The sequence below is a fragment of the Crinia signifera genome, chromosome 11 (assembly GCF_055691185.1).
Source record: "Crinia signifera chromosome 11, ASM5569118v1, whole genome shotgun sequence".
Classification (NCBI taxonomy): Eukaryota; Metazoa; Chordata; class Amphibia; order Anura; family Myobatrachidae; genus Crinia; species Crinia signifera.
This window is the reverse complement of record NC_139227.1, coordinates 2,412,587-2,438,624: the sequence shown is the minus strand read 5'-3', so window position 1 is coordinate 2,438,624 and position 26,038 is coordinate 2,412,587.

Genomic DNA, 26,038 nt, shown 5'->3' with positions numbered 1-26,038 from the left:
GCAGAGTTATATCCAAGAAGGAGTGGTGTGTTTAGTAGGTGATTTGTGGGATTAACCTGAGGGGATTGTATATTTTGTGTGTTTAAACTGTGTTGTTTTTTTTTGTTCAGAATTTTGCTGAAGGTGGGAGTGGTTATCTGCTCAGGTGGGTAGCTGATTAGTACCAGCAGTATAAGAACAGCAGGGGGCAAGTGAATGTAATGAACTTGTGAATTTTGAACTGCCATTTTATTCTAAGTGCCATTTTAAATAAGTGCAGAGTTATATCCAAGAAGGGGTTAAACCAGGTTGCAAGAGGCTTCTGTCCCTTCTGTTTTTTTTTTCTCTTGCTTGAAGCCCAGGTGCCTGACCTGTTAAAGGGTCCACAAAGTGCAGATAGTGTGCTGCATGATCTGTGAGTGGGGCCACTGAGGAAAAAGTGCAAGTGGAAGAAATTACAGAGGAAGCAGACAGATACAGGTGTGAGGACACCAGGAGTGTGACACAGCTGCAGGAACAGATAAGTATCAACTTTCTTATATTTTGATAAAAATTAACTTGTAGTGTGTAATTGCATTGTAATATAACTCTCTACTGTATACTAGGGGGTTAGTCACAGGGAGGTAGATAAAATGGGTGGGGCCCTGATTGAGAATCTCACTCAGTGCATGTTGTGCAAGATGTATGCGCACCTGGAGCAAGAGTCCCAGTGCGAATACATCTGCACGAGATGTGAGCGAACGTCCGCCCTGGAAGCCCAGGTCACTGATCTAGAGCGGACCGTTCAGCGACTGAGGGATATTTCCAATCTTGAGCAAAGCCTTAATATAACGGTGGAGGAGTTGCAGATGGGGTCACTGGTAGAGGAGGAGGATCAGGTAGCCAGCTGGGTCACGGTTAGAAGGGGAAACAAGAGGGACAGGAGGGACAGGAACGACATCTCGGATCTATCACACCCGAACAAATTTGCCCGGTTGGACGAAGTTTCGGGGGAGGATGGAGACGAAATGACGGAGCTGGAGGAGACGGCTCCCTCTAGCAACCAGAGGAGCAGTCCCTCTAGCTCAAACGGGATGACAGTTAGTGAGGTACCAAGGCAGATAGTGGTGGTAGGGGATTCCATCATTAGGAGAACAGACAGGGCAATCTGCTATCGGGACCGCGATCGCCGCACGGTCTGTTGCCTCCCGGGTGCTCGGGTACGGCACATCGCGGACCGAGTCGACAGATTGTTGGGAGGGGCTGGGAGCAACCCGGCGGTCTTGGTGCACATCGGCACCAACGACAAAGTCAATGGTAGGTGGGATGTCCTCAAGAAAGAGTATAGGGAATTAGGTAAGAAATTAAAGGCGAGGACATCTAGGGTAATTTTCTCGGAAATATTACCAGTGCCACGCGCTAGCTCAGGGAGGCAGAGGGAGATCAGGGAGGTAAATGTGTGGCTTAAGGATTGGTGTAGGAAAGAGGGATTCGTGTTCATGGAACACTGGGCGGACTTCTCGGTCAGGCGCCATCTTTTTTGCCGTGATGGATTGCACCTGAACGAGGAGGGGGCTGCGGTGCTGGGGGGAAGGATGGTTAGAGGGTTGGAGGAGATTTTAAACTAGGCGACGGGGGGGTGGGGGCAGCAAGACATTATGGGACCATCAGGGAGAGAAGCCGGACTGGGATCAGGAATCATATGGGGGAAGGAGATGGGGGGGGGGACGGAGACATAGACAAAGCCCTGGGACATAACAAGGGTAAAATCGGGGGTAACTCTCAGGGTGCATCAGGAATGTCATGTAATAAAATGTTATGTTGTAACAGTCACATTACCCCATTACAGTTCTTAGGTACAGATGATCTTAGTATACGGGAAGGAGGGAATGACAGAGGAAGAATTCCCGGAACTATGGAGAGGGCAGGCAGTGTGCATGGTGGGGAGGCCTGTAGAGAGTCTATTGAAGGGGAGAGGGGAAAGGGGAAGCTAGTAAAGAATTCAAATGGGTCCTGGGGTGAAACTAATCACAATATTAGAGCCATATCTAAAAATAAACATAAAATAAAATGCTTACTGGCTAATGCAAGAAGCTTAGTGAGTAAAATCGGGGAGCTTGAAACGGTGATCAGTAGGGATGACTACGACATCATTGGTATTACAGAAACATGGTGTAATGAGTCGCATGACTGGGCATTAAACATGGAGGGATATACACTCTACAGGAAAGACAGGGAAAATAGAAGGGGCGGGGGTGTGTGCCTATATGTAAATAATAACTTAACATCATGTGAGAAAAATATGAGCACAGACCTGGAAGACGACAACTCAGAGACAGTGTGGGCAGAGATAACCGACAATAATAAGAAACCAAAAAACAAATTTATAATAGGGGTATGCTATAGACCACCAAATATAAATGAAAGGGAAGAGTCTCTTCTTTTAAACCAAATCAAACAAGCATCAAATCAGGGTCAGGTATTAATTATGGGGGATTTTAATTTACCCGACATTGATTGGGAAAACGAAACAGGTAAATCAGCAAGAAGCAATGGGTTCTTAAGCTTACTTAAAGACCAGTTTATTACACAAACGGTAGAAACTCCAACTCGTGATGAGGCGCTCTTGGACTTAGTATTAACAAATAACACAGACTTAGTTTCAAACACAAAAGTAATTGAACAATTAGGGAATAGTGATCACAATATGGTTTCACTGGAAATCAACTTCAGTAAATTACATCAAAAAGGATCTGCAAAAATACTAAACTTCAGAAAAGCGAACCTTGAATTATTCAGGGAAGCCCTTACAGGAATTGGGTGGGAAACGGTTATGGAGGGAAAAAATGCAGAGGAAATGTGGGATACTCTAAAAAAGGTGCTTGATTCACTAACTATTGAATACATTCCTAAAGTAATTAAAGGTAAATTCAACAAAAAAAAGCCACCATGGTTGGACAAAGAAGTAAGGTCAGCTATCAACAATAAAACCAGAGCCTTTAAATTCTATAAAAATAACTTGAATGAGGAGGCGTTCGCAAAATACAAAGAATCAAACAAAACTTGTAAAGGGGTAATTAAAGCAGCTAAAATATTATATAAAGAGTGCATAGCCACTGAAAGCAAAACCAACCCAAAGAAGTTTTTTAAATACATAAATAGTAAACGTTTAATTAAGGAAAACATAGGCCCACTAACTGATACTAGTGGAAAAAGTGTTACTGAGGACAAGGGAAAAGCAAAACTGTTAAATGAGTTCTTCTCATCAGTATTTACTAAGGGAGAGCAGACTGTGGAACGAACATTTACCACAAACGGGACAAATAAGCCAGATCTCATTGTGGATTTCACGCCAAAGGAAATAATACTGAGGCTAAGCAAACTCAAAACAAATAAGTCACCAGGGCCAGATGGGATTCATCCGAGGGTATTAATGGAATTAAGGGATGAACTAGCTACCCCCCTACATTATATCTTTAGCAAGTCACTATCGTCAGGTATAGTACCAAAAGATTGGAGAATAGCAGAGGTAGTGCCAATATTCAAAAAAGGAAAAAAGGAAGATCCCGCTAATTACAGACCCGTTAGTTTAACATCAATTGTGGGTAAACTATTTGAAGGATTTTTAAGGGATGGTATCCAGGAATATTTAGATCATCACCGTCTACTCAGTACTAACCAACATGGGTTCGTGAAAAATCGTTCATGCCAAACTAATCTACTAGGGTTCTATGAAGAGGTTAGCAAAAACCTCGATAATGGAAATGCTGTAGATGTGATTTTCCTAGATTTCGCTAAAGCATTTGATACTGTCCCACACAAGAGATTGATTAATAAAATGGAGAACCTAGGATTGGGTGAAAATATCTGCAGATGGGTAGGGAATTGGCTATGTAATAGAGAACAAAGAGTGGTTGTGAATGGTGCCGTATCAGATATGATACCGGTACTAAGTGGAGTGCCCCAGGGCTCGGTTTTGGGGCCCATTTTGTTTAACATTTTTATTAACGATATTGGGATAGGGTTACTCAGCAATGTATCCATCTTTGCGGACGATACAAAACTTAGCAAAGTCATCAAATCACCAGAAGATGTCACCATGCTTCAAAATGATCTTGCAATTCTAGATGAGTGGGCTAAAAAATGGAAGATGAGGTTCAATGTAGATAAATGTAAGGTTATGCACCTTGGGAGACACAACCAGTGTGCAAGTTACAACCTTAGCGGAGAGGAACTGGGTAATTCCATACTTGAAAAGGATCTAGGAGTCCAAATAGACAGCAATCTAGGATGTAGTGCCCATTGTAATGTAGCTACAAAAAAGGCCAACAAAATTCTGGCATGTATTAAGAGGGGAATGGAAACTAGGGACTCAAGGGTAATTATGCCACTATATAAAGCATTGGTGAGACCTCACCTAGAGTATGGAGTACAGTTCTGGGCCCCACACTATAAAAAGGACATCATAGAATTAGAAAAAGTCCAAAGGCGAGCAACAAAGCTTATTAGGGGAATGGAGAATTTAAGCTACGGGGAGAGATTAAGCAATTTGGGACTATTTACATTAGAAAAGAGACGTTTAAGGGGGGACATGCTCAACATGTACAAGTATATCAAGGGCCAATATAAGGAACTGTCACACACCCTATTTTCTACTAGAAAGGAATCTAGGACGCGAGGGCATGAGTATAGATTAGAAGAAAAAAGATTTCATTCAGCTAGTAGAAAGAATTTCTTTACGGTCAGAACAGTCAAACTCTGGAACTCTCTTCCCAGAGAGGTGGTAATGGCTGGCTCATTAAATGCGTTCAAGGCAAAGTTGGACAAACATTTACTGGAGAAAAACATCCATGGGTACAAATAAGAAATATAATTTGTCTGTAAAATACCAGAACCTACCAAATCAGCAATGGATATCTATACCAGGTTGAACTAGATGGACGCAAGTCTTTTTTCAGCCTTACCTACTATGTAACTATGTAACTATGTAACCTTAAGATGGGTGTCCTCATTAATGCTGCTATCTATAATGACCAAAGAATAAACAATAATGTCTGGTACTTATAGGGAATGGAATGCCTAATATTCTTTATATAATTACCCGCCCCCTTGCATTGGCACACAAGCCACTTCACTAGCAACAAGCTTTTTTTGCTCAATTTTCTACTGCCCTCCGGTCCGTGGAACGCATGACCCAATGACTTCCGGTTGTGGTGGATTGCATACCGCAAGTAGGGCAGTAAATGCTGATAACTTAATTCTTTAGATTCTGGTTTGAATTGCTTGTTGCTGCGATTTATTACTATGATCTGGTTACGCTATGTGAGCCTACTACAGAGTGTGTTACCACTCCAGGTACAGCTTTATTTTTTGTGTTGGTTTATGCTTTGTGGGTGTGGCTATGGTCTGATTAGCTGGGGTACTTAGGGAGACCTAGTGCATTGATCAGTATCACTTTGTCCTTCCAACTGAATGGCCATGTCCTGAGGAAGGCTGTATTCCCCAGCTGAAACGTTAACGAGAGGTGTTAACTTTTGTGTGATGTTATGAATATGAAAAGACATAGATTTCTCTACAAAGCCCTGGTGAGTGCACCTTCATCTTTGGGATATAAATAGATATATACTGTATAGTGGAACTCAATCAAACTACATATGTGTTCCAACAATGTACAATGCTAATCATATTTATCAATATATTGGTACTTGTTTCCTAGCACAGCGCCTGCGATTTTGATTGTATCCATCGGGTCCAAAAAAATTGCGTCAATCGCATCGCATGCAACCAAATTGCATGTGATGCGATCGACGCGATTGATGCGATTTTTACATCGGAACCAATGTAAAATGGTCCCTGAGACCCGATATTACATTGGGCCCAATGTTAAATGCCCCCCAGACCCCAATTTTCATTGTATACCCACCCTGAAGGGTCAAATGCCCCCCCCCCATTGTTAACGGCACCCCACGATGAACGCCAACCCAAAGCGTTACCTGTCCTCTGACCTTTTCATACCCCCACTATCCACGTCGGCGTGGAGTTGATTTTATATAGTGTGGCGAGCGCAGCGAGCCACCGAGCCCGAAGCGTGGCGAGCACAGCGAGCCCCTCGAGGGGACGCGCATTACTTCACAGGTATTATGCGTCCCCTCGTAGGGCTCGTTGCAATCGCCACACTATATAAAATCAACTCCACGCCAATGTGGATAGTAGGGGTATGAAAAGGTTGGAGGACGCGTACCGCCGCCCCTCGCTGCACTCGCCATGCTTCGGGTTGGCGTTCATCGTGGGGTGGCGTTAACAATGGGAGGGGGGGCATTTCACATACAATACCCATAAGGGTGGGTGTACAATGAAAAATCGGGTCCATTGGCCCATTTAACATTGCTCCCTATGTAAAATCGCGTCCATCGCATCGGTCGCATCACATGCCTTAACTTAAGGCATGCGATGGACGCGATTTTTTAATTGTCGGGGAAAAGGCTAAAAATAGCCCTGAAAACGCGTCGGTCTAGTCCATCGCATACCTTAAGTTAAGGTATGCGATCACCTTCGATGGGCGCCGTGCTAGGAAACAAGTACCAATGTATTATTTCCAAGTTAAACAACTAAATGATCATGCAGCGCCAATTTGCTATCTATTTCATATAAAGGAAAAATGGTATATTTTATAACAGTCACATGAATGAATAGTAGCAGCATCGAACACTATTTGTGATACAACAGAGCAGTTGTGGGAACAGACGATTGTATTAGCAGAACTTACTCATGCTACACATGGAATTTGACCTGAGCGCACCACTCTCAGATTGGTACAAGCTTAAGGATCATTGATTTCATCAGATGCATACAGTACTTCTGTTAATGACACAACTTGCAGAGTATGGTGCTGAGCCTGCTAGTGATTTATACTACTTACAGAAATGTACGTGTGATGCACAATCAATTTTCAGCATGTCTGCACAATTTTGAAAGTGGTTTTCTCACGTTTCTCTTAAAATGGAAAGTATATTGACTAAGTTTTTCTGGACAAAAATGATTTAAAAAGTTTTATATTTCATTGAGGTAGGTGCTACAACAATGGGGCTGATAATCGGAGGACACCGTATGCGCACAGTCTGCTGTGCCTATGCCCGAGTACAGGCTCTGAATGGGTGTGTTCACATGCCACCCACTGTTTGATTGACAGCGGGCAGCCATTTGGTAGCATGCCGCCAGAGTTCTCCAGGAGTGTCCTGGAAAAAGCAGGCATTCCCCAGCCGTTAGGAGGGAGAGCTGCTGGCGCAATCAGCAGCATCTTTCACCCTAGGGCCTTCGCAGAGCCGAATGAGTCCTGGTTCACAGTGCTGCGAGATATCTTATTTCATTGGGTATAATTTCCCAGTACCAAGGTGAAATCAGCACCTGTTGTTATTTTGTGAATTCATGAATACAGCCCTGGGAAAATAAAAGCCAGTTCTAGGCTCTGACGGTCTGGGCCATTAAGAACAGTAGAATCAGCCCAGGCCTTGTAGGCACTGTACTGTGTTCTATAATGGAATCGGGCACACAAAGCAAACCCTTAGCTAACATATTCGGGGGTCATAGCAATCTCTGTGGTGCATTGCATTCCGATTAAACGTATGTTATAGCTTACTCTGTGACAATAGAATCTTACACAGCACTATCCTATTATTGAGCTTAAGCTTTCCTCAGAATCTATTAATAAATAAATAAGTTAACAGTTTCTTATATAGGGCAGCAGGTTCCGTTACAGTGTCTTATATAGCGCAGCAGGTTCCGTTACAGTGTCTTATATACCGCAGCAGATTCCGTTACAGTGTCTTATATAGCGCAGCAGATTCCGTTACAGCGTCTTATATAGGGCAGCAGATTCCGTTACAGTGTCTTATATAGCGCAGCAGATTCCATTACAGTGTCTTATATAGCGCAGCAGGTTCCGTTACAGTGTCTTATATAGCGCAGCAGGTTCCGTTACAGTGTCTTATATAGCGCAGCAGGTTCCGTTATAGTGTCTTATATAGCGCAGCAGATTCCGTTACAGTGTCTTATATAGCGCAGCAGGTTCCGTTACAGTGTCTTATATAGCGCAGCAGATTCCGTTACAGTTTGTTAGATAGCGCAGCAGATTCCGTTACAGTGTCTTATATAGCGCAGCAGGTTCCGTTACAGTGTCTTATATAGTGCAGCAGATTCCGTTACAGCGTCTTATATAGCACAGCAGATTCCGTTACAGTGACTTGTATAGCGCAGCAGATTCTATTGCGCTTTACAATAGTAGACAGTGATAAAACAAACTGGGTAACAACAGACAGACTTGGAGGTAGGAGGGCCCTGCTGCAAGCTTACAATCTATAGGGATATAGGAGGGAAACACAAGGACAGGCACCAGTAATAGCATAGCAGTCCCAGCAAGCTGCAAGTCCAGAAGAAAAGCTATATAATCCATAAGTGCCTCAGAGGGTTATGTGTGTAGAACTTAAATATGATAGGCTTGCCTGAAGAGGTGAGTTTTCAGGAAACCCTAACCAGGCTAATGGAGAGTCTTATTGTGCGTGGAAGGGCATTCCATAGGACGGGAGCAGCTAGATGAAAGTCCTGTAATAGTGAATGGGAGCTAGTGAGCTGTGCAGAAGAGAGATGCAGATCTAGAATACAGGTAACCATTGAAGTGACTGACAGAGTAGCTTTGCAGACGATGAACGTCTGGCTAGGAAGATTAGCCTCGCAGCTGCATTCATGATGGACTGTAGTGGTGAGAGTCTGTATTGGGGAAGGCCAATAAGGAGACTATTGCAATAATCAATGTGTGAGATGATGAGAGCATGGATTAGAGTTTTTGCAGTGTCTTGTGTAAGGTAAGGGCGAATTTTAAATATCTTTTTTAGGTGCATGTGGCATGATTTTGAGACAGGTTGAATGAGGGGAACAAAGGAAAGTTCAGAGTAAATGACACCTAGGCAGCGAGCTTGAGTGGTAGGAGTGATTGTCATATTCTCAACAGCGATAGAGATATCAGGTTGGTAACTATTATTTATTGGTGGAAATATAATTAATTATGTTATAGAAATATTCAGTTTGAGGTGGTGAGATGACATCCAGGATGAAACAGCAGAAAGGCATTCAGAGACACGGCTCAATACAGATGGGGACAGGTCCGGGGAGGATAGGTAGAGCTGAGTATCGTCCACGTACAGATGGGGACAGGTCCGGGGAGGATAGGTAGAGCTGAGTATCATCCGCATACAGATGGGGACAGGTCCGGGGAGGATAGGTAGAGCTGATTATCATCCGCATACAGATGGGGACAGGTCCGGGGAGGATAGGTAGAGCGGAGTATCATCCGCATACAGATGGGGACAGGTCCGGGGAGGATAGGTAGAGCTGAGTATCGTCCGCGTACAGATGGGGACAGGTCCGGGGAGGATAGGTAGAGCTAAGTATCGTCCGCGTACAGATGGGGACAGGTCCGGGGAGGATAGGTAGAGCTGAGTATCATCCGCATACAGATGGGGACAGGTCCGGGGAGGATCAGTAGAGCTGAGTATCATCCGCATACAGATGGGGACAGGTCTGGGGAGGATCGGTAGAGCGGAGTATCATCCGCATACAGATAGGGACAGGTCCGGGGAGGATCGGTAGAGCTGAGTATCATCCGCATACAGATGGGGACAGGTCCGGGGAGGATCGGTAGAGCTGAGTATCGTCCGCGTACAGATGGGGACAGGTCCGGGGAGGATAGGTAGAGCTGAGTATCATCCGCATACAGATGGGGACAGGTCCGGGGAGGATCAGTAGAGCTGAGTATCATCCGCATACAGATGGGGACAGGTCTGGGGAGGATCGGTAGAGCGGAGTATCATCCGCATACAGATGGGGACAGGTCCGGGGAGGATCGGTAGAGCTGAGTATCATCCGCATACAGATAATACTGAAATCCAAAAGAGCTGATTAGTTTACCAAGAAATTAAGTATAGATTGAGAAAAGCCCAAGACTGAACCCTGAGGTACTCCAACTGAAAGAGGTAGCGAAGAGGAGGTAGAATCAGAGAAACGAACACTAAAGGAGCGGTTAGAGAGGTAGGATGAGAGCCAAGAGAGGGCTGTGTCTTTGAGACCTAGGGATTGTAGTGTTTGTATGAGAAGTGTGTGGTCACCAGTGTCAAACGCAGCAGAGAGATCTAGAATAATCAGTAATGAGTAGTTGCCTTATTTTTGTACCACAATATTTCACTTTACTGTAAATGAGGCTCTTTAACTAAGGGGTTTATTCTGCTTGGTACGGTGGGACCGTATACGGGCAGATCGTTTTTTTTTTTCATCTGCGCATGCGTAGCTTTGGCAATGCGCATGTGCGGCGACCTCACACCGCTTACGGAAGGGTCTCTCGAAAAAACCTGTCCACAAGAGTACGGTCATTGTGGGCGGCATGGGGGCGTTTTTATGGGATCGGCCGGAATAATGAGGTAAACTGGGCGTAATCATGGGCATACACGGTGGTGTGCACACAAAATGCACGGTGCCACAACCGCCTCGATCGGCAAACGCACCGTGCATTTTGGACCAAAAACAGGCAGCTGCCAAAGATAGCTCCAGACCACCCCTACAGATACCGTATGAGAGCGGACGCCTGGGTCTGCTAATTACTACACCTGATTGTAATAAGCAATGCTGCAGGCTATTAAGTGAAAACCATGATTCACTACCTGCAAGACACACACAGCCCTCAAACACATTGGAAGCTTATCTTTCTATACTTCTCTACATGTAAAGTTACATTGGTTTAATTTTAGGTAAGATTCATTCTAAGACCTGCTTATATATGTCCAGGTAGTTATTTTATAACCATCTACACCCAATCAGAAAGTGTTTTTGTGTACTTTAAAAAGCAGGACACTCAATTCACAGAAGTCGACATGTGTCAACTTTTTCACTGTAACACTAACATACCAGTTTTTTATTATGAAAAAGACACATAAACCACGTCTAAGAACAACAATGATGTTTTTGGACTCAATTTCTACTTGCAATGTCGCGTACGATCAGATATACGGAATGTGTCGGTGGTTAAGAGGGAGATCTGTCCGTGCACTGTGGCGTACGCTCTGATGTACGCCAGGTATCGGTGGCTAAGAGGGAGATCTGTCCGTACACGGTGGCGTACGCTCAAGTTTACGCCACTCCCCATTGTCGGTGTTTGAGCCGTCCATGTGTAGCTGTTCAGTGGGCGGACTTACGCTCACCATGAGCATACGGAAAAAGTATGGTGTGATGGACCGTACGTACGTTTCACCGTACCAAACAGAATAACCCCCTAAAAGTCACATTAAGTTTGGATAAACAATTACATCTTCTCTTTATTGGAAACAACACTTGGAAATCAGTGAGGACCTTGTTATACTGACACTTTTTTCCTATGTGGTAAATCTTATGCTGTGTACACACGGGGGCGATAGGGGCTATAATCGCTGGGAATATGGTCGCAGGCGACCATATTGCCAGTGATTGGAGTGCGCGGCAGCGATAAATCGCCAGGTGCGCGCCCCCGTTTTCTGCCCCATTGTAATCGCTGGTCGCAGGAGCTTGCTCCTGCGACCAGCTAATTACCTCTGCGGCTCCCTCAGCAGAGGTCCTTTTCATCAGCGACCATCTCTGGTCGCTGATGCAAAGGAGACACTGAGCAATATATCTCCACCCCGTGTGTACGGGGCTTTACACTTATGTTTCTCTCACTATTTCTTATTAAAATATTACTTTGTTAAAACACCAATGGATAAGTTAGTGACAATAAATATGGGATGTACAGTAGTCATTAGGTCGACAATAGCACTGCTGACACAATGTCCTTAGTTACAGTATGATGAGATTATTCAAATGGGGAAAGCAATATATAGACACTTTAAGCAGTGGCGCAAGTTCATCCCAGTTGCCTGGAGGCAAGATAAATATTAGTGCCTCCCCAAACACACACGCACCGACCTTATATAAATATATGTATGATGTGTGTGTGTGTGTGTGTGTTTAGAAGAAAAGAGTGTGATGTATATGGTCCTGCAAGGAGGGGGAGACAGCCACAGAAGCGATATTGATGGTTTTCAATTAACTGTTTCAAACTCACAGGAGAGGAGAGGTGCCCACATGGGAGCAGGATCCCGTTGGCTGATGACTCCATTGCCTCCCAGAGTTAAACCTCTGACTATAAGAATATTGACACATCAAATCCCAACATTGTGATAATGTTGACATTAGTGTTAGTCTGCAGTTCGAGATGATTGGGGATAGGCACCTGGGGTAATAATAATAATAATAATGATATTTATATAGCGCTTTTCTCCCAATAGGACTCAAAGTGCTTTACCATTGTCTTTACAGCTCAGAATACAAAACAAGCTTAACAGTGGATGTCAGTGAAATGCTGAGTAAATAGGAACGTCTTTAGTCTATTTTTAAAGGATTCTACAGTGGGGGCTTCTCGCACTGTACGAGGGAGAGAGTTCCACAGCGTTGGAGCAACAAAGCTGAAAGCTCGACCCCCAGATGAATTCAGGGAGATTCTGGGTACTGTTAGTCCTTCTTCAGTGGATCATAGTGATCACGTAGGACAGTAAGGGATCAGCAGCTGCTGCAGGTACCATGGGCCCTGGTCATATAGGGCCCTGAAAGATAGTAAGCCAACCTTGAAAACGATTCACCATTTTACAGGTAGGTTAGGTATGGGCTGTTGGGTGAAGAAGATATGGTTCAGAGGTTAGGGTTAGTCTAGAACAGGGGATCTTAACCATAGTCTTCAAGGCACACTAACAGTCCAGGTGTTAAGGATAGCCATTCTTGAGCACAGGTGACTTACTTCAGTTGTTTTGATTCAACTATCTGTGTTTAAGCATGGCTGTCCCTAAAACCTAGACTGTTAGTATGCCTTGAGAACCATTGTTGGGACAACTATAGAACACTAGAGTAAGTGGTAAGGGATAGGCAGATATATAGTACTCACTGAAATGCCTCCACCAGAAGTGACCGCCGGGACCCAGAAGACACATGTGGAGCATTCACCATGCGGACACTTCATTAGTTTATACATGGTAAATGCTCATATGGTCATGTAATATGTATGATCATATTGACTTTCTCATGCTGACATGATGAATGTAAAAATAATTGTCATCATATTATATCCCATAAACACACATACAAAGGGGTATAAACAGAAACAGAGATTTAATAATAGCTAAAACAAAGAAATACTGTAGGAAGCAGACACACATCGGAGATGGCCGCAGACACACAGCATCGGAGATGGCCGCAGACACAGCATCGGAGATGGCCGCAGACACGCAGCATCGGAGATGGCCGCAGACACACAGCATAAAAATCAGATATGGCCGCAGACACACAGCATCGGAGATGGCCGCAGACACACATCGGAGATGGCCGCAGATACGCATCGGAGATGGCCGCAGACACACAGCATCGGAGATGGCCGCAGACACACATCGGAGATGGCCGCAGACACACATCGGAGATGGCCGCAGACACACCTCGGAGATGGCCGCAGACACGCATCGGAGATGGCCGCAGACACACAGCATCGGAGATGGCCGCAGACACACAGCATCGGAGATGGCCGCAGACACACATCGGAGATGGCCGCAGACACACATCGGAGATGGCCGCAGACACACATCGGAGATGGCCGCAGATACGCATCGGAGATGGCCGCAGACACACAGCATCGGAGATGGCCGCAGACACACATCGGAGATGGCCGCAGACACACATCGGAGATGGCCGCAGACACACATCGGAGATGGCCGCAGATACGCATCGGAGATGGCCGCAGACACGCAGCATCGGAAATGGCCGCAGACACACATCGGAGATGGCCGCAGACACACATCGGAGATGGCCGCAGACACACATCGGAGATGGCCGCAGATATGCATCGGAGATGGCCGCAGACACACAGCATCGGAGATGGCCGCAGACACACAGCATCGGAGATGGCCGCAGACACACAGCATCGGAGATGGCCGCAGACACAGCATCGGAGATGGCCGCAGACACACATCGGAGATGGCCGCAGACACACATCGGAGATGGCCGCAGACACAGCATCGGAGATGGCCGCAGACACAGCATCGGAGATGGCCGCAGACACAGCATCGGAGATGGCCGCAGACACACATCGGAGATGGCCGCAGACACACATCGGAGATGGCCGCAGACACACATCGGAGATGGCCGCAGACACACAGCATCGGAGATGGCCGCAGACACACATCGGAGATGGCCGCAGACACACATCGGAGATGGCCGCAGACACACATCGGAGATGGCCGCAGACACACATCGGAGATGGCCGCAGACACACAGCATCGGAGATGGCCGCAGACACAGCATCGGAGATGGCCGCAGACACGCAGCATCGGAGATGGCCGCAGACACACAGCATAAAAATCAGATATGGCCGCAGACACACAGCATCGGAGATGGCCGCAGACACGCATCGGAGATGGCCGCAGATACGCATCGGAGATGGCCGCAGACACACAGCATCGGAGATGGCCGCAGACACACATCGGAGATGGCCGCAGACACACATCGGAGATGGCCGCAGATACGCATCGGAGATGGCCGCAGACACACAGCATCGGAGATGGCCGCAGACACACATCGGAGATGGCCGCAGACACACATCGGAGATGACCGCAGACACGCATCGGAGATGGCCGCAGACACGCATCGGAGATGGCCGCAGACACACAGCATCGGAGATGGCCGCAGACACACAGCATCGGAGATGGCCGCAGACACACAGCATCGGAGATGGCCGCAGACACAGCATCGGAGATGGCCGCAGACACACATCGGAGATGGCCGCAGACACACATCGGAGATGGCCGCAGACACAGCATCGGAGATGGCCGCAGACACAGCATCGGAGATGGCCGCAGACACAGCATCGGAGATGGCCGCAGACACAGCATCGGAGATGGCCGCAGACACACATCGGAGATGGCCGCAGACACACATCGGAGATGGCCGCAGACACACAGCATCGGAGATGGCCGCAGACACACATCGGAGATGGCCGCAGACACACATCGGAGATGGCCGCAGACACACATCGGAGATGGCCGCAGACACACATCGGAGATGGCCGCAGACACACAGCATCGGAGATGGCCGCAGACACAGCATCGGAGATGGCCGCAGACACACAGCATCGGAGATGGCCGCAGACACAGCATCGGAGATGGCCGCAGACACAGCATCGGAGATGGCCGCAGACACACAGCATCGGAGATGGCCGCAGACACACATCGGAGATGGCCGCAGACACACAGCATCGGAGATGGCCGCAGACACACAGCAACGGAGATGGCCGCAGACACACATCGGAGATGGCCGCAGACACACATCGGAGATGGCCGCAGACACAGCATCGGAGATGGCCGCAGACACACATCGGAGATGGCCGCAGACACACAGCATCGGAGATGGCCGCAGACACACATCGGAGATGGCCGCAGACACACAGCATAATAATCGGAGATGGCCGCAGACACACAGCATCGGAGATGGCCGCAGACACACATCGGAGATGGCCGCAGACACACAGCATAATAATCGGAGATGGCCGCAGACACAGCATCGGAGATGGCCGCAGACACACATCGAAGATGGCCGCAGACACACAGCATAATAATCGGATATGGCCGCAGACACACATCGGAGATGGCCGCAGACACACATCGGAGATGGCCGCAGACACACATCGGAGATGGCCGCAGACACACATCGGAGATGGCCGCAGACACACAGCATAATAATCGGAGATGGCCGCAGACACAGCATCGGAGATGGCCGCAGACACGCATCGGAGATGGCCGCAGACACACATCGGAGATGGCCGCAGACACACATCGGAGATGGCCGCAGACACACATCGGAGATGGCCGCAGACACACATCGGAGATGGCCGCAGACACACAGCATAATAATCGGAGATGGCCGCAGACACAGCATCGGAGATGGCCGCAGACACACATCGGAGATGGCCGCAGACACACAGCATAATAATCGGATATGGCCGCAGACACACATCGGATATGGCCGCAGACACACATCGGAGATGGCCGCAGACACACATCGGAGATGGCCGCAGACACACATCGGAGATGGCCGCAGACACACAGCATAATAATCGGAGATGGCCGCAGACACAGCATCGGAGATGGCCGCAGACACGCATCGGAGATGGCCGCAGACACACATCGGAGATGGCCGCAGACACACATCGGAGATGGCCGCAGACACAGCATCGGAGATGGCCGCAGACACACATCGGAGATGGCCGCAGACACACATCGGAGATGGCCGCAGACACACATCGGAGATGGCCGCAGACACACAGCATAATAATCGGAGATGGCCGCAGACACAGCATCGGAGATGGCCGCAGACACACATCGGAGATGGCCGCAGACACACAGCATAATAATCGGATATGGCCGCAGACACACATCGGAGATGGCCGCAGACACACATCGGAGATGGCCGCAGACACACATCGGAGATGGCCGCAGACACACAGCATAATAATCGGAGATGGCCGCAGACACAGCATCGGAGATGGCCGCAGACACACATCGGAGATGGCCGCAGACACACAGCATAATAATCGGATATGGCCGCAGACACACATCGGAGATGGCCGCAGACACACATCGGAGATGGCCGCAGACACACATCGGAGATGGCCGCAGACACATATCGGAGATGGCCGCAGACACACAGCATAATAATCGGATATGGCCGCAGACACACATCGGAGATGGCCGCAGACACACAGCATCGGAGATGGCCGCAGACACACATCGGAGATGGCCGCAGACACACAGCATCGGAGATGGCCTAAAACACACATCGGAGATGGCCGCAGACACACATCGGAGATGGCCGCAGACACACAGCATCGGAGATGGCCGCAGACACACAGCATCGGAGATGGCCGCAGACACACAGCATCGGAGATGGCCGCAGATACGCATCGGAGATGGCCGCAGACACACAGCATCGGAGATGGCCGCAGACACACAGCATCGGAGATGGCCGCAGACACACAGCATCGGAGATGGCCGCAGACACACAGCATCGGAGATGGCCGCAGACACACATCGGAGATGGCCGCAGACACACATCGGAGATGGCCGCAGACACACAGCATCGGAGATGGCCGCAGACACGCATCGGAGATGGCCGCAGACACACAGCATCGGAGATGGCCGCAGACACACAGCATCGGAGATGGCCGCAGACACACAGCATCGGAGATGGCCGCAGACACACAGCATCGGAGATGGCCGCAGACACACATCGGAGATGGCCGCAGACACACAGCATCGGAGATGGCCGCAGACACACATCGGAGATGGCCGCAGACACACAGCATCGGAGATGGCCGCAGACACACATCGGAGATGGCCGCAGACACGCATCGGAGATGGCCGCAGACACACAGCATCGGAGATGGCCGCAGACACACAGCATCGGAGATGGCCGCAGACACACAGCATCGGAGATGGCCACAGACACGCATCGGAGATGGCCGCAGACACGCATCGGAGATGGCCGCAGACACACAGCATCGGAGATGGCCGCAGACACAGCATCGGAGATGGCCGCAGACACACATCGGAGATGGCCGCAGACACACAGCATCGGAGATGGCCGCAGACACACAGCATCGGAGATGGCCGCAGACACACAGCATCGGAGATGGCCGCAGACACACATCGGAGATGGCCGCAGACACACAGCATCGGAGATGGCCGCAGACACACATCGGAGATGGCCGCAGACAAAACATCGGAGATGGCCGCAGACACACAGCATCGGAGATGGCCGCAGACAAAACATCGGAGATGGCCGCAGACACACATCGGAGATGGCCGCAGACACACAGCATCGGAGATGGCCGCAGACACACAGCATCGGAGATGGCCGCAGACACACAGCATCGGAGATGGCCGCAGACACACATCGGAGATGGCCGCAGACACACAGCATCGGAGATGGCCGCAGACACACATCGGAGATGGCCGCAGACAAAACATCGGAGATGGCCGCAGACACACAGCATCGGAGATGGCCGCAGACACACATCGGAGATGGCCGCAGACACGCATCGGAGATGGCCGCAGACACGCATCGGATATGGCCGCAGACACGCATCGGAGATGGCCGCAGACACGCATCGGAGATGGCCGCAGACACAGCATCGGAGATGGCCGCAGACACGCATCGGAGATGGCCGCAGACACGCATCGGATATGGCCGCAGACACGCATCGGAGATGGCCGCAGACACGCATCGGAGATGGCCACAGACACAGCATCGGAGATGGCCGCAGACACACAGCATAATAATCGGAGATGGCCAACAGCTCTTAAGAATGTGAATTTATATATTTGTAACAAGCAAAACCAGGAAATATTTCTTAGCCCTGTTTTTTCAAAGCAAGATAATATGAATATGAATAAAGAGGCAATAAAATGTCACTTTTGTATCTTAAATAGATTACTTTTTGTTTGGAATGTGCATACATTGAGATTTGCCTACATTAATCTTATGTTATTCTATGTAAATGATATTAGACTATCCTGGTCATGCAGGCTCAGTGATATCAACCTCGGAAATACAGGACAGAATAATGAAGGACACTTTAGGGAATGTTTATAACAATTCATATCACAGCTGAAAGCAACCACCATTAAACCTTAAACCTACAGAATAATAAGACATTATTACAATTTTAGTACAAAAAGGTTAAATCTAATTAATCTGATACCATCAGACAATATATACTACAGTATATATTGTGATACAGAAATGTATCAATAATGTAGCCCAATATCCTAATATCTATAGGAGTGATATCTCACAGTGGTTCCCAAAAAGTGTGCCGTGGCTCCCTGGGGTGCCTCGGGACAGTTGCAGGGCGGGCTTGATAGTCCAAGACCAACTCAAATATTTCTGGTCAATTATTTATGGACAAAACCAGTTCTGGTGACTGCCAATCATAACATTTGTGTACAAACAGAACCCTTTACCATATGACTGAACCTAAGGATCACATTTAAACACAATTCACAGTACTTACGTAATATCTGGGCTCCCGTTTTTCTTATGAAACCGCGTCCCCTCGCGGGGCTCGCTGCGCTCGCCACGCTTCGGGCACGGTGGCTCGCTGCGATCGCCACACTATATAAAATCAACTCCATGCGTAGTTGGATAGTAGGGGTATGAAAAAATGGGGTGCATTTAACATGGGAGCCCAGATAATACATAAGTACCCAATTCACTTATTAATTTTTTTACTACATTTTTTTGGCCTAGGGGGTGCCGTGAAAAAACTCTGGTACTCTAGGGTGCCGTGATTCAAAAAAGATTGGGAACCCCTGCACTATGACATTGCTTATAGTACTATTAATGGATACGGTTTGTTTTATCGAATGACATTAGGTCGAATGTCATTTGGTCGACCCCATTAGGTCGAATGTGTAAAAAGGTCGACATGGGTTTATGTCGAACTTCCGACTATGTCGACTGCCATTAGGTCGACTGGGGTTAGGTCGAATTGCTCTTTTTGGGTTTTTTTTGGCCGAAATGTCAACAGTGTCGACATGGACACTGTTGACATAGTGAATCGGACCCTCGCATCGCTCGCTTCGCTCGCAATGCTTCGGGCACGGTGGCTCGCTTCGCTCGCCACAGCTTTAATAACCTCCTAACTAGCAGGAAGGGTTAGGCTGTGGAGGGAGGGTGAGGTTCAGGCGGCCGGGTATGATGTTAGGGTAAGGAACAAGCAGGAAGGGTTAGGCTGTGGAGGGAGGGTGAGGTTCAGGCGGCCGGGTATGATGCTAGGGTAAGCAGCTAGCAGGAAGTGTTAGGCTGTGGAGGGAGGGTGAGGTTCAGGCGGCCGGGCATGATGTTAGGGTAAGGAACTAGCAGGAAGGGTTAGGCTGTGGAGGGAGGGTGAGGTTCAGGCGGCCGGGTATGATGCTAGGGTAAGGAACTAGCAGGAAGGGTTAGGCTGCGGAGGGAGAGTGAGGTTCAGGCGGCCGGGCATGATGTTAGGGTAAGCAACTAGCAGGAAGGGTTAGGCTGTGGAGGGAGGGTGAGGTTCAGGAGGCCGGGTATGATGTTTGGGGTAAGGAACTAGCAGGAAGGGTTAGGCTGTGGAGGGAGGGTGAGGTTCAGGCGGCCGGGTATGATGCTAGGGTAAGCAGCTAGCAGGAAGGGTTAGGCTGTGGAGGGAGGGTGAGGTTCAGGCGGCCGGGCATGATGTTAGGGTAAGGAACTAGCAGGAAGGGTTAGGCTGTGGAGGGAGGGTGAGGTTCAGGCGGCCGGGTATGATGCTAGGGTAAGGAACTAGCAGGAAGGGTTAGGCTGCGGAGGGAGAGTGAGGTTCAGGCGGCCGGGCATGATGTTAGGGTAAGCAACTAGCAGGAAGGGTTAGGCTGTGGAGGGAGGGTGAGGTTCAGGCGGCCGGGTATGATGTTAGGGTAAGGAACTAGCAGGAAGGGTTAGGCTGTGGAGGGAGGGTGAGGTTCAGGCAGCCGGGTATGATGCCAGGGTAAGGAACAAGCAGGAAGGGTTAGGCTGTGGAGGGAGGGTGAGGTTCAGGCGGCCGGGTATGCTAGGGTAAGGAACAAGCAGGAAGGGTTAGGCTGTGGAGGGAGGGTGAGGTTCAGGCGGCTGGGTATGATGCCAGGGTAAGGAACAAGCAGGAAGGGTTAGGCTGTGGAGAGAGGGTGAGGTTCAGGCGGCCGGGTATGATGTTAGGGTAAGGAACTAGCAGGAAGGGTTAGGCTGCGGAGGGAGGGTGAGGTTCAGGCGGCCGGGTATGATGTTAGGGTAAGCAACTAGCAGGAAGGGTTAGGCTGCGGAGGGAGGGTGAGGTTCAGGAGGCCGGGTATGATGTTAGGGTAAGGAACTAGCAGGAAGGGTTAGGCTGCGGAGGGAGGGTGAGGTTCAGGCGGCCGGGTATGATGCTAGGGTAAGGAACAAGCAGGAAGGGTTAGGCTGTGGAGGGAGGGTGAGGTTCAGGCGGCTGGGTATGATGCCAGGGTAAGGAACAAGCAGGAAGGGTTAGGCTGCGGAGGGAGGGTGAGGTTCAGGCGGCCGGGTATGATGTTAGGGTATGCAACTAGCAGGAAGGGTTAGGCTGCGGAGGGAGGGTGAGGTTCCGGCAGCTGGGTATGATGTTAGGGTAAGGAACTAGCAGGAAGGGTTAGGCTGCGGAGGGAGGGTGAGGTTCAGGCAGCTGGGTATGATGTTAGGGTAAGGAACTAGCAGGAAGGGTTAGGCTGCGGAGGGAGGGTGAGGTTCAGGCGGCCGGGTATGATGTTAGGGTAAGCAACTAGCAGGAAGGGTTGGGCTGCGGAGGGAGGGTGAGGTTCAGGCGGCCGGGTATGATGCTAGGGTAAGGAACAAGCAGGAAGGGTTAGGCTGTGGAGGGAGGGTGAGGTTCAGGTGGCCGGGTATGATGTTAGGGTAAGGAACTAGCAGGAAGGGTTAGGCTGTGGAGGGAGGGTGAGGTTCAGGCGGCCGGGTATGATGTTAGGGTAAGCAACTAGCAGGAAGGGTTAGGCTGTGGAGGGAGGGTGAGGTTTGCTCTGCAAGAAGCGTGGGTTAGGGGAAGGTAGGTTGAAGGTAAGTACAGAGTATACTTACCACACCCCTGTCAGGAATCCCTGCATTGGGATGCTGGCATTATACCTCCCAACATTTGTAGCATGGCTGGTGGGACTCCCCCCTGTTTTCACCACTAAGGGGGCATGGCTAGTACTCAGAGAGCTGCGTGCCATGCCCCCAGCCCCCTGTGTCTGGGAATAGATGCTGCACTCACCATGCTTCTGGCACGGTGCCTCGCTATGCTATTGTATTCTTCTTCCATGCCCTAGTGGATGTCAGGGCATTAAATACCACGTCAGCTGAAAGAAAGTGTAAAAACCATATCGTTGTTTTGACTGTTGACCTAGTTGTTGTCGACCTAATGCTTGTGTTGACCTTCCATCCTTGTCAACCTTGGGCATGTCGACCGCTTTCGTCCAGTTTCGGTTATAATACTTACAACAGCTGGAGCTGTAACTGCACATTTGTGTAGAGTGAGGGGGCAGAGCTTTTTGCTGCGTTCCCAGGCTGCCCTGCGCATTCCAGGAGTTACCACAGTCATGGAAATCCATGATGCCATTTGTGCTGCGATAGCTTTTCTGCGGGAAGCGTGGCCTTTCAAATGTGGTGCCATTCAAGCTCACTGCACCATATTTGGTCCTGGCCCCGGCAGCGTCTGATAGCTGGGACGCACTAGAGAAGAACTCCAGAAGAAGACAGGAAGATGCCAGTGAAGCCAGAAGACTCCAGAAGATGGCGGATGGAAGAAGAGCTCTGGCGGAACAGGGCTCAACAAAGAAGATGCCTGGTGATGAGTAGGATAAGCCAAGAAGAGGCGCCGCCGCTTGCCAGCACAGGCCAGGGGCAGAAGAAAAGAAGCTGAGGCCCGGAGAGGCCTATGGAGTAGGAAAGCAAAAGAGCACTTTGGGGAGAGATAAAATGTAGAGAGATAAAGTACCAGCTCTTACCTTTTTTCAAATACGTTCTGTAACAGTTAGGAGCTGATTGGCTGCTACTTTATCTCTTCCCACTTTCATGGATATCCAATTAACCGCTGCCATTGACCATGGGTAGTTGGATTGCCGGGGGCTATATAATTAGCCAACATCTGTATCTTCTGGTTCCCACACATATTGGGGATTATGCTTTGCTACATGACATACAGATGGAGCGCCTGTCCGCCAGCCTGAGGAATCGCCAGATCTCCTGAGCTGGCGCAGGCTGGCGGACAGGCGCTCCATCTGGCTGGGACGTGAACGCATCTCACACACTCGCGCGTCCCAGTCAGCACGGCGGCGGGGAGCAGATTCTCTGCCAGGGCAGGGTGAGTGGGGGCTGAGGGGGGGGGGGGGGGGGGAGACAGGGGAGCAGCAGTGAGCCGGTGGCACGTTCCAACAGAATGGGGCGCACAAGCCCCTTTCTGTTGGATGGCGCACAGCAGCGTTTCTATCGCCAGGAGTGGTTCCATTGAGAGCTGCTCCACCTACTGGCCTACTGAAGTTAATCACATTGTCATGCCTTTTTAAAAAAAGATAAAAAAAAAACATGTTTTATTTAATCAGTTAAATTTGATTTCACAAATTTTCAATTAATTTACAGTAATTGTCATTTCTATTTGTGTTTGTACCGTACTGTGGTAATATATTTTATAGGAAAATTGTCTTACTTGCTGTATGTATGTGACACTTGTGTATAAGTAAGATAATAGTGTAATTAGTGTTCACTAGCCGTACCATACCTCTCTTCTATCTCTAGTACACTTTTTGCACACTTCTTTATGTGGAAAAGTACCCAACTCTAAATGAGCCTCATACAGTGTAGCAGACAATTACAGATATATACAGTGGACTGATTGATATAGACAATTATAGAGGTGAGATTTTGTCTTGAGATTTTGACTATATAGCCAAAATCTCCCTGTATTCTCCTGCGTAGGTCCCGCCTCAAGTCAGTATCACATAGCATAGATAGACGGTGCAGGCAAAGCAATTTAGACTAGTTCAAAGACTATCATAAGTTAGACCAAATCGCTTAGTCAAATCTCCAGTGCATCTAATCAAAAGTACTTAGTCAAGATTGGCCATTAGCCAATATCTCACCGTGTGTATGAGGCTTTTGTATTCTATATCATATCTTATCCTATCATTACGTTGCACAAGAGGTTATCTAAGGACAGTAGCAAGCGTAAACTTATGTTTATAATTAGAAAGGTGCACTGACTTACATGTTTTGGTCTCATTCATCATTGGGTTTTGGTTCTGCCAATCACTGGGGGCAGTACATCCCGCCACCCTTCATCACGATGCTCTTTGCATATGTACTGATGTATGCAATGAACAACACAAAGGGCAGCGCTCGCAGAGGACCTTATGGGGTTACACCAGCTATAGCTGGTGTAATCCTCCGCAGCAAGCCCCGCTGGAAGGGGCTTTAGTACATTTGAAAATGTGGTAAAACACGATGTAAATATTTTTATTCTCTTCACACTTGATCATATCAGTGCTGCTTTAGTGTTTTCTCTATTCATATTAATACATTTATATATGCAGGAAAATGAGACTCAATTTACCGAATCATTTCTGCCAATATGTTTCACTAAACATTTATAGAGAAATTATATGAAAATAAACTTTTATTTCAAGCAGGGTATAGTTTCCTTTTAGCAGTTGATATATTTTGGCACTTTCAGATAGCATAAGGCGTAAATGTTTATTCATTTGGAGTCTCAGACACAGGGTCATGAATTGCTTTAGGGAAAGATAACAGGAATGTGTAAAAAAACTGTAACTATGCGTTATACACATTGAACAATGTTCATTTGGTGTCAAACTGTTAATCAGATGAACTTTTTACAATTTGGTGTGGCCTCTGTTTGCTGTGAAAGGGGCATTGATAGAGTAATTCCGAGTGTCTTGTGAACGCGGACGCTGGTGAGGACTTAGTGGATCAGCTGGAGTTCAGAAGGTAGCTGCAGGAAGCAGAACCCAGTACCCGTTGTACCTCGCAGATGGACAACCGCCACAGAGACCGGACACTGCCGCCGGAACCCAGAGGCAGTGGCAGCGCAGATCCCTTGCCGGACTCCATCCACCGTCAGGCAGCAGTGACCTGAATCAGACCCTGCCGCACTACCCGGACTGGTATGCAGCGCATTCGCGGCTGGGCCGTGACACAAGGCATGCGGCGTGGAGATTCACTGTTGTTTCCCAAGTGTGATCACTGAAATGGATTCATTGTTATATTGTGGTGTTTAGTCATAAAGGGGTAAATTTACTAAGAGGGGCAATCTATTGAAGATGGGATGTTGCCTATAGAAACCAATCAGATTCTAATTCTTATTTATTTAGCACATTCTAGAAAATAATAGATAGAATCTGATTTGTTTCCCATAGCAACAGCCCATCTTCAATAGAACTTTAATTTTTTAGTAATGAAAACCCTCAGACTGAATGCTGGAGATCCCTTCAAAACTCAGCCTTGGAGTAGCCATGACAGTCCGTGTAAGGTGATTGCTCGGAGTTCGGCCGGGAGGCGGATGGCGTTTACCTGTTTGATAGGTGGTGAAATACGCAGCTTAGCAAACCGGTCTGAATCACCAATATACTTTGCTTATGTAAGGCACACAGGTAGTTAATCACCATTGAAGACATATGGCGGAATCATTTTGGGTTGGTACAGCACAAAACTGATTTGTTTTGAAGTTACAAAATGCTGGGGGTCATCTCATTTACAAACATGTTATTTTCTTGCTTAAGCTTCCTTGGGGTTTTTCTTCATCTCTCCATAATGTTTTCTTTGTAATAAGAAGCTTTTTGTCAGTGTCACCAATTATTACAGTTTGGCCTTTTTGCGAGAGAAAACAGATATTGGCCAAAGGCAAACATTATTTCTTAATAAAAGAGCTCGAACATGTTTTCCTATTACTGTTTTTATATTTCCCACCACCAAAAAACATAAAAAATATAATAATGTATATTAAAGAAAAATGTACTGTAAACATTTGCTTAGTTTGGGTAAGGTAAGGAGCAAGCATTTTGGACATCTTTCTTTTACAATATTGCAATGATAAGCAATTTACTTTGTGTTAAATTTACATACATATTATGATGTGTTCATGGGATAAATAATTATAGCAACAGTAAAGTGTAAACGTTTTATGTAGGGTACACACCAGAACGATCATGATCATGAGCAGATTGTGAGCAGATCATATGACGGTCGCATGATCTGTGGAGCACACGATCTGTTCACGATCTGCATCCGATCCGATCATGATCTGCACCCAGTTGACGGGTTCGTTTTCAAATCCTGACTGCAGCAGGTAGGATCTGCACAACGACCAAATGACCAGCGGGGACGCGCATCGGATCGGAATCGGATCTAAAACATGCCAAAACATGCC